At 35.0% G+C, this 17,634-nt stretch overlaps 1 protein-coding gene across 1 annotated transcript in view; it reads right to left on the bottom strand.

Annotated features, from left to right (window-relative positions):
- Nucleotides 1-17,634, bottom strand: part of LOC143234234 (ecdysone-induced protein 78C-like) — a 45,742-nt gene that overhangs the window by 14,521 nt on the left and 13,587 nt on the right. Inside the window, exon 2 of the mRNA XM_076471435.1 lies at nt 13,500-13,624. The gene's annotated coding sequence lies outside the window, so the exon portion shown is untranslated. The remainder of the gene's footprint in view (nt 1-13,499; nt 13,625-17,634) is intronic.

The following is a 17,634-nucleotide window of genomic DNA, read 5'->3' as shown; positions in this document are numbered from 1 at the left end:
GCCCGGGGAGAGGACTTTTTAATCAACATAAAATCACAAAGGTAGAAACTTGTTGCTTATTGAAAAGTTTAGGAGGAAAATTACCTCCTTAATGACGAGGACAGCCCCTCTCATTAGAAAGTTCCACCAGTTCCCTTTACCTCTTCTGATATATCGTGATATAATGTGACTACCACTGATGTGAAAGTATTAATTTTTGTCTGACAAATAGGATAACCATATCATGTAACTTCAACCGAAAGACACATCTCCTGCTATATGAGACCTATGGAATGGAGTGAATAGCAGTTTAAAATAATATTAGATCGTTCAGAAACTGTACAAAGATAGCCTAAGGTAATACTGATTATTTTGATAATTGAAAAAGATAAATAGAAACGTATTAAAGGCAAAAAGGCCTGGCATGGCCTAGCGCATAAGGCGTGCGACTCGTAATCCGAGGGTCGCGGGTTCGCGCCCGCGTCGCGCCAAACATGCTCGTCCTCCCAGCCGTGGAGGCGTTATAATATTACGGTCAATCCCACTATTCGTTGGTAAAAGAATAGCCCATGAGTTGGCGGTGGGTGGTGATGACTAGCTGCCTTCCCTCTAGTCTTACACTGCTAAATTAGGGACGGCTCGGTACAGTGGGCTAACAACCTACTCACTTAAATACTTGTTGAAGAATCCGCAAGCGATTGCGGCCCTATGTTCCTAGATGGAATCTAATGGTGATAACTAACTAACTAACTATTAAAGGCAAAACAAATTTCTTTGGTATTTAGTACCACTTTATTTTCACTATCCTCCCACCCCGTCAGTAAAAAGGCCTATCAATGCCATAAAGGTAGTGTACGCTTTAAATTTCTCAATTTACACACTTGCTGTGCTGTTTACTCGATTATTTTCCCCCGTAAGAAATCAAATATAAATTACTGGTATTGACTCATATATGTGATCTTATAACATTATATACATACATACAGTTTTGACGTATTTTAACTCCCATATTTAGTATGTAAAGCACTTTGACATTAAACGTTTCATTAATAATAATAATGTGATCGACACATCAATTTAAATTACATTCAGTAGAAGTTATAATTACAATTTATCAAACTATATGTCGTCTCAGAGTCCATTAAAACATTTATTTATTATCCCCACACTTTATGCCAAGCGATTCCATTGGGGCAGCCACGTTGTCTACATTGTTTATTGGGTAATGACTCTGATTTTTTACCATTAATGAGTCGAGTAACACATCAATAATAATATTGCCTGGTATGAACTAATGGTTTGGGGCGTTCGATTTGCAGTTTGTGGGTCGCGAGTTAGAGCCTGTCACCAAACACGCTCATCTTATTAGCCGTGAGCGCGTTATAATTTGATATCCTTTGATATTCTTTAGTTAGTAAAAAAGTGGTCCAAGAGTTGGCTGATGGAGGTGGTGAATTGCTGCATTTTCTGTTAGGAATGCAACAGACAGTTAATAAAATAACGTGTTCTGAGTTTTTGGCTTTACGTATGCGAACAGAAATATTGTCAAGCACGACAAGAAATACTAATGAGTACGACTAGGCGTCAAGAAATACTGTAGAACATGATCCAATATATATTTTATATACACACACATATATATATACGTGTATTTACTTTTATTGATAGGGTAAACGTCCTACGGTTTTTACTTTAGTGTCAAATTTGAGATTCTACATCATGTTTTTCACCATATTTTATACGTAAAGAAAAAAATTCAAAACGAAGTAGGGATGGCTAATATTAACTCTTCAAAAAGAATGCAAACAAAATAGTAGGGATGACATCTGTATGATCCCTACAGAATAACCCCGGTACACAGTGTTGTAGGATTTTAACAGACAAAAATAGGATAAATTAAACTCAATTTTGATTGGATAGTTTTATATATAAATTGCTATATGTTAATTTTTGCTGTTCTATTATGTAGAGATGGTACAAATGCCAACTCTACCATCTTGTTTGTATTGTTGTTGAAAGACTGATATTAGCCATCCCTACATTACCTTTCTCTTTTGGAAAGTTTTTCTTTACTTGTTTTTCAATGCCGTGTTTCAATAGACATAGAAAGATTGTATTTATAACCAAGTGCTACATACAATGAAGTCAGAACTGTAATATTTATTGTTTATCTATTATTGGCTAATAATTCCCGTTTCAACCTGTAATTAAACTTTTTAAAGGAACACACCATTTCTGTAAGACAACCGACTTCAAGGGGGTAATAATAACATCGCTTACACTAGTTATGATTTTGATTTTTATTACTACAAGTTATTAATAATACTTATACAAGCGGATACCCCTTTTGAAACTGTCACCTCAGTGAAATTGGTTTACATTATCGGTTTGGTTTTTGAGTTATTTAAAAAATAAAAGTAAAAGAAAGAAGAAGAAAAATTAATATATTTTACTATTCTATTTACAAGAATTCCCAGAACTTGTAACTCAGTCATTACATAGGTATTGTTATAAAAGGAAACACTGTACAGTGTTGTAAAGTTCTGATGATTTATAGAGGAGATATCTAAAATACCATTTCAACGAAATTCCGATCTATCCCTACGGAAGCAGTGGCACCACCTACCTGATACATTTTTTTACCCTGCCCTACAGTAAGCTCGCTGAAAAGATGGTAATTTTAGAGAATCTTTTTTTATCATTAAATCATCATGGCGCCAAGACTAAATCATCTACTGTAAAGGGAAAAAGTCAGTTCGCTTTAGACACAAAACACAAGCTTAGGGAACAAGAAGTACTTCAGTTTATCAGATTATTATAATACATTACTCGAGTCATCTATTTCACAACCAGATTCCTATAACGCACAAGGGCCACGCTTTCTTAAGTGTCCAATCTCATGTCGCCAGTGTTCTGGGGCACAGTTCTATGAATACGTACCTTACACAAACATATTAATTTCTAAGTGATAGACGATGAACATAGCTTTCCAAACATATATATAATATGCTGAGTTTGTGTTTAGATTTTTCAGAAAACAAACAATAGTGGGATGTTAAAAATAGCTTACCAGCAAAAACTAATTTTAAAGCAATAACACAAACATACTAATTGTAAGTATAACTCAAGTCTTTATTATAATTAATTAGTAAATATTAACTTTTGAAAATTTGTTATTAGCTGATTGTCCAAACATTTTTTCACATATAAAAATATCCGAAATAACATGTTGCCGCAATCATATGTTCTTCTGTACGGTTATTTTCAAGGTAATAATTACAAATCTTTAATTAAATAAAAATTTAGTCTAAAATCTGTTCGGGAAGAATATAATTTAATTTGATCATACCCCAAACACAGAGTATCGAGATGTATTTTATATCCCAAACATAGGGTATCAAAATGTATTTTGGATATGTCCATTTTCAGCTTGTAGTAAAGTTAATTTTTTTAAGCACGTGATGTCCTTTACGCATGTATCTAGTGCAGATACTCACGTTATGTCATTTTGTTATATTGTTATACAAACAGTCTCAAGATATTTGTTGTTATCAATAACGGTAAGGTAAAAGTAAACTGGATTTTTCAATGAAAATCACTAAACACGAAATTGGGTGAACTCTTTTGCGTTCTCCATTACTTCAGTTTCACTTCAGATGGGAGTATATAGAGTGAATAATGCTTTACCCGCCATATTTAGTTTCCACAACGTCCCCCGCTAGTACAGCGGTATGTCTCCGGATTTACAACGCTAAAATCAGGGGTTCTATTCCTCTCGGTGGGCTTAGCAGATAGCTCTTTGTGGCTTTGCTATACGAAAAACACACACACAGCTTCCATAACGTGCAAATGATTAGGGTAAAGTAGATTTGAAATATATTAGTCATAAATACAATCGTTTTCCTGCAAGAAAAGTCCTTGAAAGTAGGATTACATAACAGGCTTTAACATAACTTTAACTGTATAGCTAACATTCAAATGGTGATAATTTTAGGTTTAAACGACTAATAAATTATAAAGCTAAATCTGTGACAGATAATTTAGAGGTGTATTTATAAAAGCAGATAATTGAAGACATGATGAGTTGTATATAAAGGAGTTCATAGAACGGATAAAGGAAATCACCACTTTAATTTATCTCTTTATATATGCTTTGCACTTGTTAGTATAATGTTACATTATAATAAAAGGTCACGCTCATTATCTGTGAAAGTACTTGCTAATATACAGAGGTGGTATGCATTTGGTAATGGGTTTCATATTTGTATTTTTTATAATGGATGGTAAAGTCAGCAGCTAAAATATTATCATATAAGAAAGGCAACAGAAGGAAAAACCTTCTTACAGTTTGTTTGTTTTTGCCTTTTTCTTCAATGTACAATATAACCTGGTAAAAGTCACATGGTAAAATGTGACTATCTAATGAACAAATCAACAAAAGACATCACAAGAAAGGATAATAAAAAAGAAAATGTATCAGATGATCACAATGAACCTATAGATTCTTTACCTGGCCCGGCATGGCCAGGTGGGTTAAGGCTTTCGACTCGTAATCTGAGGGTCTCGGGTTCGAATCCCAGTCGCACCAAACATGCTCGCCCTTTCAGCCGTGGGGGCGTTATAAAGTTACGGTCAATCCCACTATTCGTTGGTAAAAGAGTAGCCCAAGAGTTGGCGGTGGGTGGTGGTGACTAGCTGCTTTCCCTCTAGTGTTACACTACTAAATTATGGACGGTTAGCACAGATAGTACTCGAGTAGCTTTGCGCGAAATTCAAAACAAAGAATAAACCTAAAGATGACCTAAAAAAGGTCGAAACGTTGTTCTGTACTTTATTTTGATTAAAGTGTCGACACCCACGGCATCTGTCTTGAAAAAATAAAATTGAGTTTGGATATTGACATAATGCTGTTACAAAGAACTATTTGCATTAGTTGTTCCTTGTATTTAAATGATAGAATAAAAAGATGGCAGAAAGTCAACAGCAACTTACCGCAAGTTCTGGGGCCACTCTTTTCTAACTGAATAGCTAGAACATTATTTTATAAAATAATTAATTTTTTTTTTTGTGCAGTAAAGGAACACAAACTTTGACCCATCTTCTGGCTCCCTAAACTGCAAAAGGGAAAAATGTGAAATTTGACTAATATAATATATTATTTAGAAGAAATTTTCTTCAAATTTCAAGCCACTAGTCGCACAACGATTTGTTTGCGGATTTACAACGTTAGAAATTGGGTTTCGATACCCGTGGTTGGCAAAGAACGGATGGCCCACTGTATAGCTTTGTGCTTAATTTCAATATTTCTATCGTTTTGAACTAGAAAGGTAATCCTTTATTAATTCAAGGTAAGACGTTTTGAAGGACTTAAACTATTTATTTTAATATGATTATTTACTTCTCTCTATCTAACAATTTCTGATTTTTGTTGTTGTTAAGAAATACATTTTTTACTGGATCTCTACTTCACAGTTTCTTAATGTATAATAAAACTGGAATAGTATTGTTTCACGGTGTAAACGCGCCGTCTGACGTTTCTCTTTCTTTTTGTTGTTATTAAAACGCAAAGCAACGCAATAAGCTATCTTTGCTCTGCTCACCATGGATGTCGAAATCTGATTTACAGCGTTGTAACCTTGCTCATTTGCCGCCGAGTCATTGAAGAGAGTCTGGAGTTTCGGGTTCACGAAAATAGCTTTTAACTTCCGGGTTTGGGAAGACTGAAATCTCATCATCGAACAATAAAAAGAAAAAAAATATTAAAAAGCAATCAACTCAAATTATTCTTACTATCTTTATTTAGATTTTGACATTATTTATCTACTCAGTATATCAGTGGTAAGTTTCAGAGCTTGATTCCAGCAAAAGACACAGTACGACTAACCATTGTGTTGCTTTAAGCTAAAACAAATAAAGAAGGAACTGAAAACGTTGCAGACAAAGCGTTAACTACAGTGACATTTTGCTGGTACTCGTTGTTATGGTAACTCGCTCTTGTTGGTACTCAGTGTTGGGGTACTTACTTTTGTTACTGTTCACGTTTCTGGATACTTAAGTGTTTTAGTTTACCGGATAATTTAATTTTTTTTTTCACAAGTCGAAAAACGTTGCAAAAGCTATCAAGACGTTGTTGGTGAAATTAAATGTTAATGAATATATTTATGACAGGTAATAATATTTTGTTTAATAAGCCTAAAATTATACGAAAAAAGTTTTACTTATTTACTGGTATAGTGAACCAATGACGAGATACGAATCAAACAAGTAGTTTCTTCATGTAAATAAAGAAACATTCTACTATTTCTTTCACCCCCTCCTTTCCAGTGGAACAGCTGCGGACTTACAACACTAGAAACCAGTGCACAGATAGGCCCTTGAGTAACTTTATGCTCAACTACGAAGAACGTTTCTGTAAACGTAACTTTATTAGCATTATCAGATATAATGTATAATAATACACGTGCATACATTTCCCAATGACAGTTTACTAAGTTTAATTTATATAGGATATAGGACTAATCAAAACTTCAGCTGTCCGAAACTCGTATAACATTACTGGAACTATGACTGAAAACCTCAGTGACTGGTCTGGTAGAAAAAGACTTGTAATGGGAGTTCTTGAATATTAGTTCAGTTTTGTTGGAAATATAAAAGAAACAGTATTTTGAAAACAAATAAGTGCATAACTGATCAAAATTGGCCATTATGTAGCACAGTAAATATAGGAATATAGTATTTAGCACTCCTGGTGAAGTCTGTCCTAACTGTGGTGCTGATAAATAATTGTAAGTGTACCTAACTAACGAATCATAATAATTTAATAATTATTATCCTTTATTTTGAATTGTTTTATGACATTATATAGTCCTGGTTAATCTGTTATGGATCAGCTACATTATTAATTAAATAATTTATAATTCTAATCACTACTTGTTATCTTCCTTTTATCAAGTGTTATTGATTAATGATTATTATCGCGATGATTTTCTTACGGTCTTCGAGAACCAGTAATTAAAACTGATCACTGATATGTTTAACCACGAGTAAAACCTAACTTTGTCGCGTATACTTTACGGCTATTATTTAAGGTTTGACTTTATCTACTATCTGTATCTGTCAGTTCTGTGTGTGTTGTAAAGTGACAAGGGTTAATAGTGTTGGCGACACACCATAGTGTGTGTGTCACATAATATGTTTTTTTTTTTTACATTTAACTCAGTTAAACGTTTAATTAGAATATTAGTAAACAAATGTTAGCTTGTCCAACACTGTCTGTATTGGTCAGGCACCTGTCTCCGTAGGTAAATATTATCATATGTCGTAGTAATTTATTTCAAATGTCAATCCTCTCTCTTTCTCTCTCTCTCTATATATATATATGTATATACATACAGTATTGCAGTTATTTAATGTTCTTTCATTGGCCATAAAACGTTGAGGGGAGGTATATTAATCGAGGGTATCAATTGATGAATCAATGTATTCTAGTCATTTTAAGTACGAACATAAGAACAGTGTGTTGAATGAGCTATACTTATTACTGGGTTTATTTTTAGTCCTGATAAAAGCAGGTAGGTTGATTTTACACTATGTTATTTCTTATTGAGCACGGGCTCTATAATAGGCTATTTGTTCTCTGTTTACCGTGGGTGCCGAAACCCAGTATTATAGCGTTATAAGCTCTAGGCTGCTGGTGCATTAATATTCATAAAAAACAACAACATGAAACATGTCCTTATGAAACCAAAGCTAACTGTTTACTTGAAACTGTTTTCACTGAAATTAGATATTTCTTATTGTATTTAGAGTATTAGAATACTCTCGTACATCTATATCTCACATATTTCATAGTTACTTATGGTATACTGTTCCGCTTGAAGTTGCTCTCTGTGACAAACGAAACCTATTACTTTGCAATAACCTAAATGCGTCATTTATTATAATTGTGTCATAACTGTTTGTATTTTATTTTTCCCAAAGCGAATTTTACTGCCATGGTGACACCACCATTGTTTTTCTAAGCTATGTTGCAAAGATGTCTTAGAATTAGGACAAAAATATTTGGCTTAAACGTCAGAAGTTGCGAACCTTGACACTAATTTTCCTATTCAGAGTGGTGAATTCGAAATTGCGAGTAAAGTCATAACCGATAAGATCAGACTGAAATATAACTCATAACTTCAACCATACACTTACAAAATCTGTACGCTGATTGGTGAATTAAACAAATGAACACAGAGATAAAAACATACCTGGATAGAGGTATTGAGTGTTTGGTAAATTATTTGTGAACATATTTAATTGTCATTTTAAATATATCTGTAAACCTAACTTTTCAAACATAGATTAGGCCTACGCATATTTTTCTTCATATTTGTTAAATTGCAAAACAGAATGGCCCCATGAGATCGTTTTGTATAAAACATATCAACTGACGCTGGTGACAAGTTAGCTCTTCTGGAGTTATTTTACAGAGTTTTAGTCAGCTATGATCGAGTTCAACATTCTAGAATCTCCTTTCAGATACCACTATTTTGTTAATGGATTCCGAAAACATTCTACAAAATAAAACAAAAAAACAGAACAGATGCGAACGAGCCTGTAAATATAACTATTTTAAAATATCTGAGTCACAGATCCCTCGAACTACAAAATAAAAGCTTCAGGAAATAATTCAGTTTATACGAGCGAAACTCTATCCACGAAACTTCGAGTCGATCAGTCAGAAAGAGGCCATGGAAATGTTACAGTAGCTGCCCCAGCTGGGTTTCTACATATCAAATTACTATCTGAGTCTACATTCACTCCAAGCACTTTATTACTTGAAATAGGTTTGTCTCTTACACGAAACGATTATTACACAAACTGATTTGTGGAAGACGATACCGATTTTTATATATTTTTGTAAACAAACAGCATTTAGCTCTCGAAATAAAACATTTTTTTTTGTTATTAACTAAAACTAGCCAAACCAATAAAGAGAAAAAATTGACTTGGAGCTAACGGATTTTTATCTAATAATCCGCGTTACGTAGTTGGACAGAAACAAAATATGTATATATATTTTACCGTCTATGTTTTGGAACATCGTTTTACACGTATTAGAAACTCTGTTACAAAGAAGTGACTTTAAACTCTCATTGTTAACATTTTTAATAAATCTAGCTTTCATTAGAAAAACAGAATATCCATAGTTCTTCAGAATAATTAGCTATGGCACTATTAGTGTAGTCTGAGAAATTCATACAAAACAACAACTCAGTTTTCATGAAACGGCCTATACGAAGTTGAAAAACCATCTTTACGTGAAATAGGCCACCAAACGTATTTGATTCTTTCCTCCGAGCGTAGTCCTGACTACGTAATCCAAAGGTACGCTTCTGAAATAATTGCTTTTTTTTCGATATATTGATATCTTTTTCCCGATAACATTAGGAATACAGTATTATAGTTATTCTACAAACAATAATTACAGACAAATGGTTTCAACTAATATTTTATTGACTAAAATGCGAACAATTATCGCGTTAATTTTTTGTTGATAGTTTTTTGAGGAGGGTGGGGGAAACACGAAGCTAGTATAGATAACGAGACTCTGAAAACATAAGTAAATTTTGTTTTTACTCAAGATGTTTTCAATCTGACAGCACAAACAATCGGTAATTGTGTCGTCCCCGGTTCTAATAACCGATAACTATGGTTCTATTTTACTCTCTTCCTGCACCAACTTTCCTAATTTCATCTCCAAAGCGTTTTTCATGTCATGTCACAAGCCAAGTGAGTTTCTGACTTTCTCTCATTCTTCTTCCTTCAATTTTATCAATTACAATCTTTACCAATCTTCTCTCAGATGTTATCCATCAGGATCTTTGCCAATCTTCTCTCAGATGTTATCCATCAGGATCTTTGCCAATCTTCTCTCAGATGTTGTCCATCAGGATCTTTGCCAATCTTCTCTCAGATGTTATCCATCAGGATCTCTGGCAACCTTCCCTCCGATGTTATCCATCGAAATCTCTGCCCACCTTCTTCTTATTATATGTATATACTCATAAGCAGCGCATCTTTGTGTCCTACGCACTTCCAGCAGTTCGTTAGTTTTCTTTATACATAGCCAATTTCATCATAAAACTACATTTCAAAAGATTTACAACAGGAAGTACAGCAACATAATCTGAGGGTTACGGGTTCGAATCCCCGTCCCACCAAACATGCTCGCCCTTTCACCCGTGTAGGCGTTATAAAGTTACCGTCAATCCTACTATTCGTTGGTAAAAGAGTAGCTCAAGAGTTGGCGGTGGGTGGTGATGACTAGCTGTCTTCGCTTTAGTCTTACACTGCAAAATTAGGGACGGCTAGCGCAGATAGCCCTTGTGTAGCTTTGCGCGAAATTCAATCCAAACTAAACGAAGACCGCAACATAAGGGAACCACGCAGTAGTTTAGCTCTGAGTGATTAGTGTGTGTTGTGAAAAGACCTAACCTTCAATACAATAAGTTTGTTGTTTTCAGAAAGTGTTATTTCTGAAGTGTTGTACAAGGAATAAAATTTTCTATTGCTAGTTTTACTAAACAGTTATAAGTTCAAAAAGTAATCTGCTAGGGAAATATTTTATTTAAAAAAAATGCACTGGAACAGCTGAAACAAGTTTATCTTTCTCAAATCACGTTTTAGCAACAGCAAAACTGAAGTGTCCTGGATTTGTGCTCCCATTTTCACTTTCGAGCCGAATCTGGTTTTGCAGCCCATTTCCCCACTTAGTCTGCTCTGTGAGGTGTGCATACTAATCATACATGTGTTCTTACAGGGATCTGAAGCAGAGGACATGCGAAAGTAAAAGGACCGATAACACCACGTGGAAAAGCATGCCGAGCTTTGTTTAACACCAGATTATACCAAAACAAAATTCTATTTATACGTACATACATATAATAATATTAGAAAGATGCATATATCTGTTGGTGGAATGTCAATAATACGAACAGAGTATGAATAAATATAGCCCTGTTTGAATTGTAATGATAATACACTTGTATTAATAAGAAAAGTCACTGGAATTAATGTCCACTGACCTCAAACAAGGAAACGTCATTTTATTAACCCCAGTACAAAAAAGTTAATAAATAAATAACAGAACATACACATTAGAATGTAATATTTTAAACTATAAAAATAACATCGATTTAGTTTCCCAAAATAGCATGAATGTTTATGTCAATATACAGAAATTGCAAGAACAATTGCCAAACATTCTTATGTTATGTGAGCAACATTGAATTCCAACTAAAGAACCAGGTTTATTGTTAAGGACATCAATGAAAACCGTCTTGGCAATGCCTTGTTCAATTCGAATTTTAAAGCACGAAATACAACTATCTATAAACAACATTTTTTCATAATTGTTTTCTATAAATAACACCTGCCAGTGACTGTTCGTCTTAAAGAACACCTTCCATTAACCGTTCCGATACAGAATGTTCTCGGATGATTGTTCCATGTAAAGCATACCCCTGTGACCATGAACACCTTCCTGTGGCTGTTAGGAAACAGGAGTAGACCTTTGAGTGACTATCTTCTATCGCCCTACTGTGGTCATTCTCTATGGAGAATACCTTCTATTTATTGTTTCTATACATAATGTCTTCCTGTGACTGTTTCTTATAATGAACACCTGTGCTGGCATAATTAGGCCTTATTATGAAATTATTCAGGTTAGTTGACTTAGAAAATAATTACAGCCTTGTCTATTTTATTCTCAAACGAAATAATAAAAAGTGTTCAAAAGAAGTAAAAACACATGTCTATGACAAAATACTTTATATTAATTAGCAACTTTTCGGACAAAAGCCCTTGTCAAACAGTTTTATACCGTGTTAGAAAGAAAAAAAGGTTTTGACAGGTTCGTTGAGGGATTCGAATACAAGGGATTCTAAATTACGTACATTCTGTGTGAAGCACGTTAACAAAAAATATTGTTATAAATAACACTGTTGACGTAGTTCTGTAAACAAGTATTAAAATTATAGGAATTGGATTTCAGAAGTTAAAAAGAAACAGAAATCTAATAAACAATACATTTTTGTTCATACATTAAATACTGTATTCTATTATTTACATTCTAGTGGTATTCTGATTAAATGTTGCTTTAGCTGGAACTCTTTATCCTTCAATGTTTTCTAAATCATTTTTCTTTCTTAAGTGGGTCTAAACTTTGAGTTGAACTATAATTCCGATGATTTATTTGTTTGTTTTGGAATTTCGCACAAAGCTACTCGAGGGCTATCTGTGCTAGCTGTCCCTAATTTAGCAGTGTAAGACTAGAGGGAAGGCAGCTAGTCATCACCACCCACCGCCAACTCTTGGGCTACTCTTTTACCAACGAATAGTGGGATTGAACGTCACATTATAACGCCCCCACGGCTGGGAGGGCGACCATGTTTGGCCGACGCGGATGCGAACCCGCGACCCTCAGATTACGAGTTGCACGCACGTCTTAACGCGCTTAGCCATGCCGGGCCATAATTCCGATGAATTGTCTTCTAAACCTTAGTATGTAAAACAGGTGTCTTTTTGTTGTTTCCTAAGGTCACTTGCCTTCTTTGAATGTATATTACTTTTTTGTTCTTACTTAAATACCTTGGTATATATATTATTATTTTTCAGTTCATAAGAACTATTATTATAGTACTTAACATTTTAAGAATAAACGTAATCTTCAAACACAATACACTCACGTTCCTAGTGGTCTGTTTTATTTACATTTTGTTAACAGTGGACACAAGATATCAGTATTTAAATACATTAATAATGCAAACGTTTGTTAATTAAGAAAACAAAGATATGAAACTCTAAGCTATTCTATCGATATTTTGGTCACTAACTTCTCGAACGAAGCTCTTGTTCTCGTTATATCGTATTTCGATCATTAATTTCTTAAACCAAATTGTGTACTTCGATTTCCTCATAATCGTTTTCACTTATTATACACTGTTTTTAATCTTAACTGATTTGTGAAATGAAACATAAGTGAGCACTATATAAATACTATACCTTTTCAATTACGTAAAATTTTAACCATATTATTAAAAATTATTTTCGGGTTAACTGAAAATTTGCTAAAGTTCACTTCAACCATGGCGCACTTGTTTACATTTTTCAACCTCTCAAATAGTTCGCTGAGATGGACCGTTACGAAACAACCAATAAAACTACTTGTAAGCGTCGAAAGTCGTTTCGTCTGAAAAACAAATTATCACTTACAAATATTTAACGTAACCTCAAAGCATTAAAAAAGCAGTAAACACTTGTCAAAAGAAATAGGAAAAATAAATAGATGAAACAAAAGCTGAGCGCTCCGATTTAGACACGGTGACCTTTGATTAGGTCAACTAAAATTACCCTTTGAACTTGGAGACACAAGCTTTAAACACTTTATGTCCACGAGTCCGATAGAACTACATGGTTAAGACCTCGAAGTATTCTATGTAATGGAAGATAATATAAAACAAAGTGAGACTCACCTTACAACCCTCGCATGACGTCACTCCGTAATGATAACCGGATGCCTTGTCTCCACACACTTTACAAGGAATAAATGACTTGGAAGAAGAGCTGCTGTTGGAGTCAGCGACGGCCAAACTTTGATCTGAAAGTAGACAAACGTGTGTATATACTCAGACGATAAATCAAAGAATGTTTTTATTTCATAGTCTGAAAAACTTGCTTTTATTTCGTCTCGGTCTTCTTTAAATTCACAGTCATTATTATAATAATTTGTTTTCATTTACAAGCAGAAAACAGAATCGTTAACTCTTGTCAAAAAACTCTTAATACAAAACAGCATATTGTGCTTGTACAGATGACTAATATTATAGGATTACAATACTCATTTAGCTGGCTAACATTAAATGGTTAATAATATTATACAGCTTGCTAACACCAGACGGTTGACAATATTTACACAGATAGCTAACATTAGATGGTCAATAATATGTATACAAGTAGTTAACATTAGATGGTTGGAAATATTCCTATTTATGATTAACACAACACAGTTGATCATGTGTATTCCGATAAGTAACAGTACGTAATAGCTATACGAAAGACTAATATCAGATACTTCATGATTAGCTCTTGACGGTTGATAAACAGACAAGCAGAGTGTAACTGCATTTCACTTTCTTCTGACCGGTCAGAATTCATCCTTTGTAATATATTACACAGACAACTGACTCCACACTTGATTCAACCTTTCACATTAAACACCTAAACCCTTACATGTGACGACAACGTAACGTTTTGACAATAAAGTTAGGGAGAAAAATGAACTATATTCTCCAAATGACGATAAAAACTTTTTTATATGAGTCATTGTTTAGCAGTTGCGGCTTCATCAGGGACAATAGTATAAGAACTGACAACGAAGTAGCCTTGTACAGTTTTTCACTCCTACTGTTATTCTGTGCATAATCTAAGTTGCCCGTTATGACTTGGTTAACGAAAAATACCAAGAAATTGGTGCAACAAACAACCCATGATATGCTCACTCGTTTCTTTCCATCGTTGACATACGCACACAAATAATATGTGCAAATTAATGAAATGGCCTCACATTCATTTTTGTTATATAAAAACTCATGAGATGACCTCCCTCATTGACACGTAAGGAACATGTAATAACTGATTAAATAACCTCGCATTTATCGACCAAATGATTAATAGTGTGTGTCTGTTTCTCAGAGCAATTTTATGGCTTCTTTGTCTCAGACCCTTGTTTGTTTGTTTGTTTTGGAATTTCGCACAAAGCTACTCGAGGGCTATCTGTGCTAGCCGTCCCTAATTTTGCAGTGTAAGACTAGAGGGACGGCAGCTAGTCATCACCACCCACCGCCAATTCGTGGGCTATTATTTCACCAACGAATAGTGGGATTGACCGTCACATTATAACGCCCCCACGGCTGGGAGGGCGAGCATGTTTGGCACGACGCGGGCGCGAACCCGCGACCCTCGGATTACGAGTCGCACGCCTTACGCGCTAGGCCATGCCATGCCCCGTCTCAGACCCAGCATGGCCAAATGGTTAGGACGCTCGACTCGCAATCTGACACCAAACATGCTCGCCCTTTTAGCCGTGGGGACGTTATAATGTGACGGTCAATCCCACTATTCGTTGGTAAAAGAGTAGTGCAAGAGTTGGCAGTGGGTGGTGATGACTAGCTGCCTTCCCTTTAGTTTTACACTGCTAAATTAGGGAGGGCTAGCACAGGCAGCCATCGCGTAGCTTTGCTCAAAATTCAACAACAAACAAACAGTAGAGATAATCCTCGTGTAGTTTTGCGCGAAATTAAAAACAAACAATTCTTTGTCTCCTGAAGATAGTGGAGTAGGTTGCATCGAAACACGTGGATATTTTAGCTTTAATTTTTTTATTTTGAACTTTATACTCATAAGTTATTGCGTACGTCGAAACTTTCATGTTGTCGTCTCATTTTTTATTTTTTATAAGATATGAGGAAAATCAAGACATGGTATCTTGTTCAAGTTTTACTGAAAAACGATGACAGCAACATATAGGAACTTACACTCCTTTGTTCACAGACTATATCAAAGGTAAGAGGTAACATCTAAATGATATGACCACGTAGTTCTTGGTTATTCACACACCACTTGATAAATAAATTCAAAAGTATTATGAAATTAAATCACCTTCTTTGTTTGATGACAGCAGATGAGAAACATGAAATGGCTGAATGTATAACAATCCATGAAATATTCTGGAACTCTATGTTGGTTAACGAAATGGATAAAATCTACCAGCACTTGAAATAAGTTCATGTCCTTTATCTCATGACTCAATGTAAAAGAGCCACCCGCCAGTACAGCGGTAAATATACGGATTTACAACGCTAAAATCAGATGTTCAATTCCCCTCGGTGGGCTCAGCAGATAGCCCGATGTGGCTTTGCTATAAGAACACACACACATACACGCAATGTAAAAGAAAATATATAATAATCATAAGATCACATAAGTATTCCTTGTTTATTGACAACAAATTAAGAAAAATATGTAACAAACCATGACATGACGCCATGTTTTTTGTTTGTTGAAATAAAATGATTTTTGTTTGTTCGACATATCACTGTGCCACTGGATAGGGGGTGGGTGAGTGGGTGAAAAGGTGAGAAATAATATTCACAACTTAGTAAATGACTTCATTTTGATTGATAAGAATAAAGAATATGTAACAAGTCATCAAACGTCCTTTTGTTCCTTTATTGTTGACACAAGATAATTAATAAAATGTCGAACTCATTAAACGACTTCGTGTTTCTTTAGCGTGTACAATAAAATGCCCAAGAGCTCCTTCTTTGTTAATGCACAATATCAGTGTAACAACTTGATTGTTTGTTGACAAACTACTAGAGAATACCTAAAATGTTGTAGTTTTCTTTATTTGTTTAACGAGAGAAAGAATAGTATGTACATAAGATGAAGAGAAATATATAACAACTGATGAAATGATTTGAAAGTCTTTATTTGCTAACACTTAATATTAGGAATAATATGTGCAACTCATAAAATGAGTTGATAGCCTTGTTTGTTGACACTAAATATAAGGAACCAATCAAAGGTACCCATTGCCGGTTGACATGGAATGAGATATAATGTGTGAAACTTATTAAATAACTTCGTGTCCCTTTATTATTGAGACAATATGATTATGAAAATATAACACATCATGAACTTTTGTCCTGGTCGATACTGGTTAATGCAAAATATAAGGAATAATATAGAATAAACTTATTGAACAATTTTCTATTCCTTGCTTGTTGAGGCACAGTATGAAGGATAAAATGTAACAATTCATAAAATGATACTTGACCTCAATATAGAAGAACACCTAAAATATCAATAAATTATTAGAAATTTAAGTTTGGGCTGTAGAAGGCAGAAAATATTGAGGAAGCGGTGGTTTTCTTTTGTTTTTGAATTTCGCACAAAGCTACTCGAGGGCTATTTGTGCTAGCCGTCCCTAATTTAGCAGTGGAAGACTAGAGGGAAGGCAGCTAGTCATCACCACCCACCGCCCACTCTTGGGCTACTCTTTTACCAACGAATAGTGGAATTGACCGTAACATTATAATGCCCCCACGGCTGAAAGGGCGAGCATGTTTAGTGCAACGGGGATTCGAATCCGCGATCCTGAGATTACGAGTCGAGTACCTTAACCATCTGACCATGCCAGGCTAAAAAAAAAGAAGATTTGAAAGCATTGGCTTTATTATGCCCCCGTGACCATCCCAATTAGGCCAGGCATGGCCAAGCGTGTTAAGGCGTGCGACTCATAATCTGAGGGTCGCGGGTTCGCATCCCTGTCGCGCCAAACATGCTCGCCCTTTCAGCCGTGGGGGCGTTATAATGTGACGATCAATCCCACTATTCGTTGGTAAAAGAGTAGCCCAAGAGTGGGCGGTGGGTGGTGATGACTAGCTGCCTTCCCTCTAGTCTTCCACTGCTAAATTAGGGACGGCTAGCACAAATAGCCCTCGAGTAGCTTTGTGCGAAATTCAAAAACAAAACAAAACCATCTCAATTTTGGGGGTGGGCGAGCCAAAAGGGGACATGAAACAGCCAAAAATGGTAACTACGATT

The sequence above is a fragment of the Tachypleus tridentatus genome, chromosome 12 (genome assembly GCF_004210375.1).
Source record: "Tachypleus tridentatus isolate NWPU-2018 chromosome 12, ASM421037v1, whole genome shotgun sequence".
Classification (NCBI taxonomy): Eukaryota; Metazoa; Arthropoda; class Merostomata; order Xiphosura; family Limulidae; genus Tachypleus; species Tachypleus tridentatus.
Note: the sequence above shows the minus strand (reverse complement) of the source record. Positions and strands in the feature narration are given on the sequence as shown.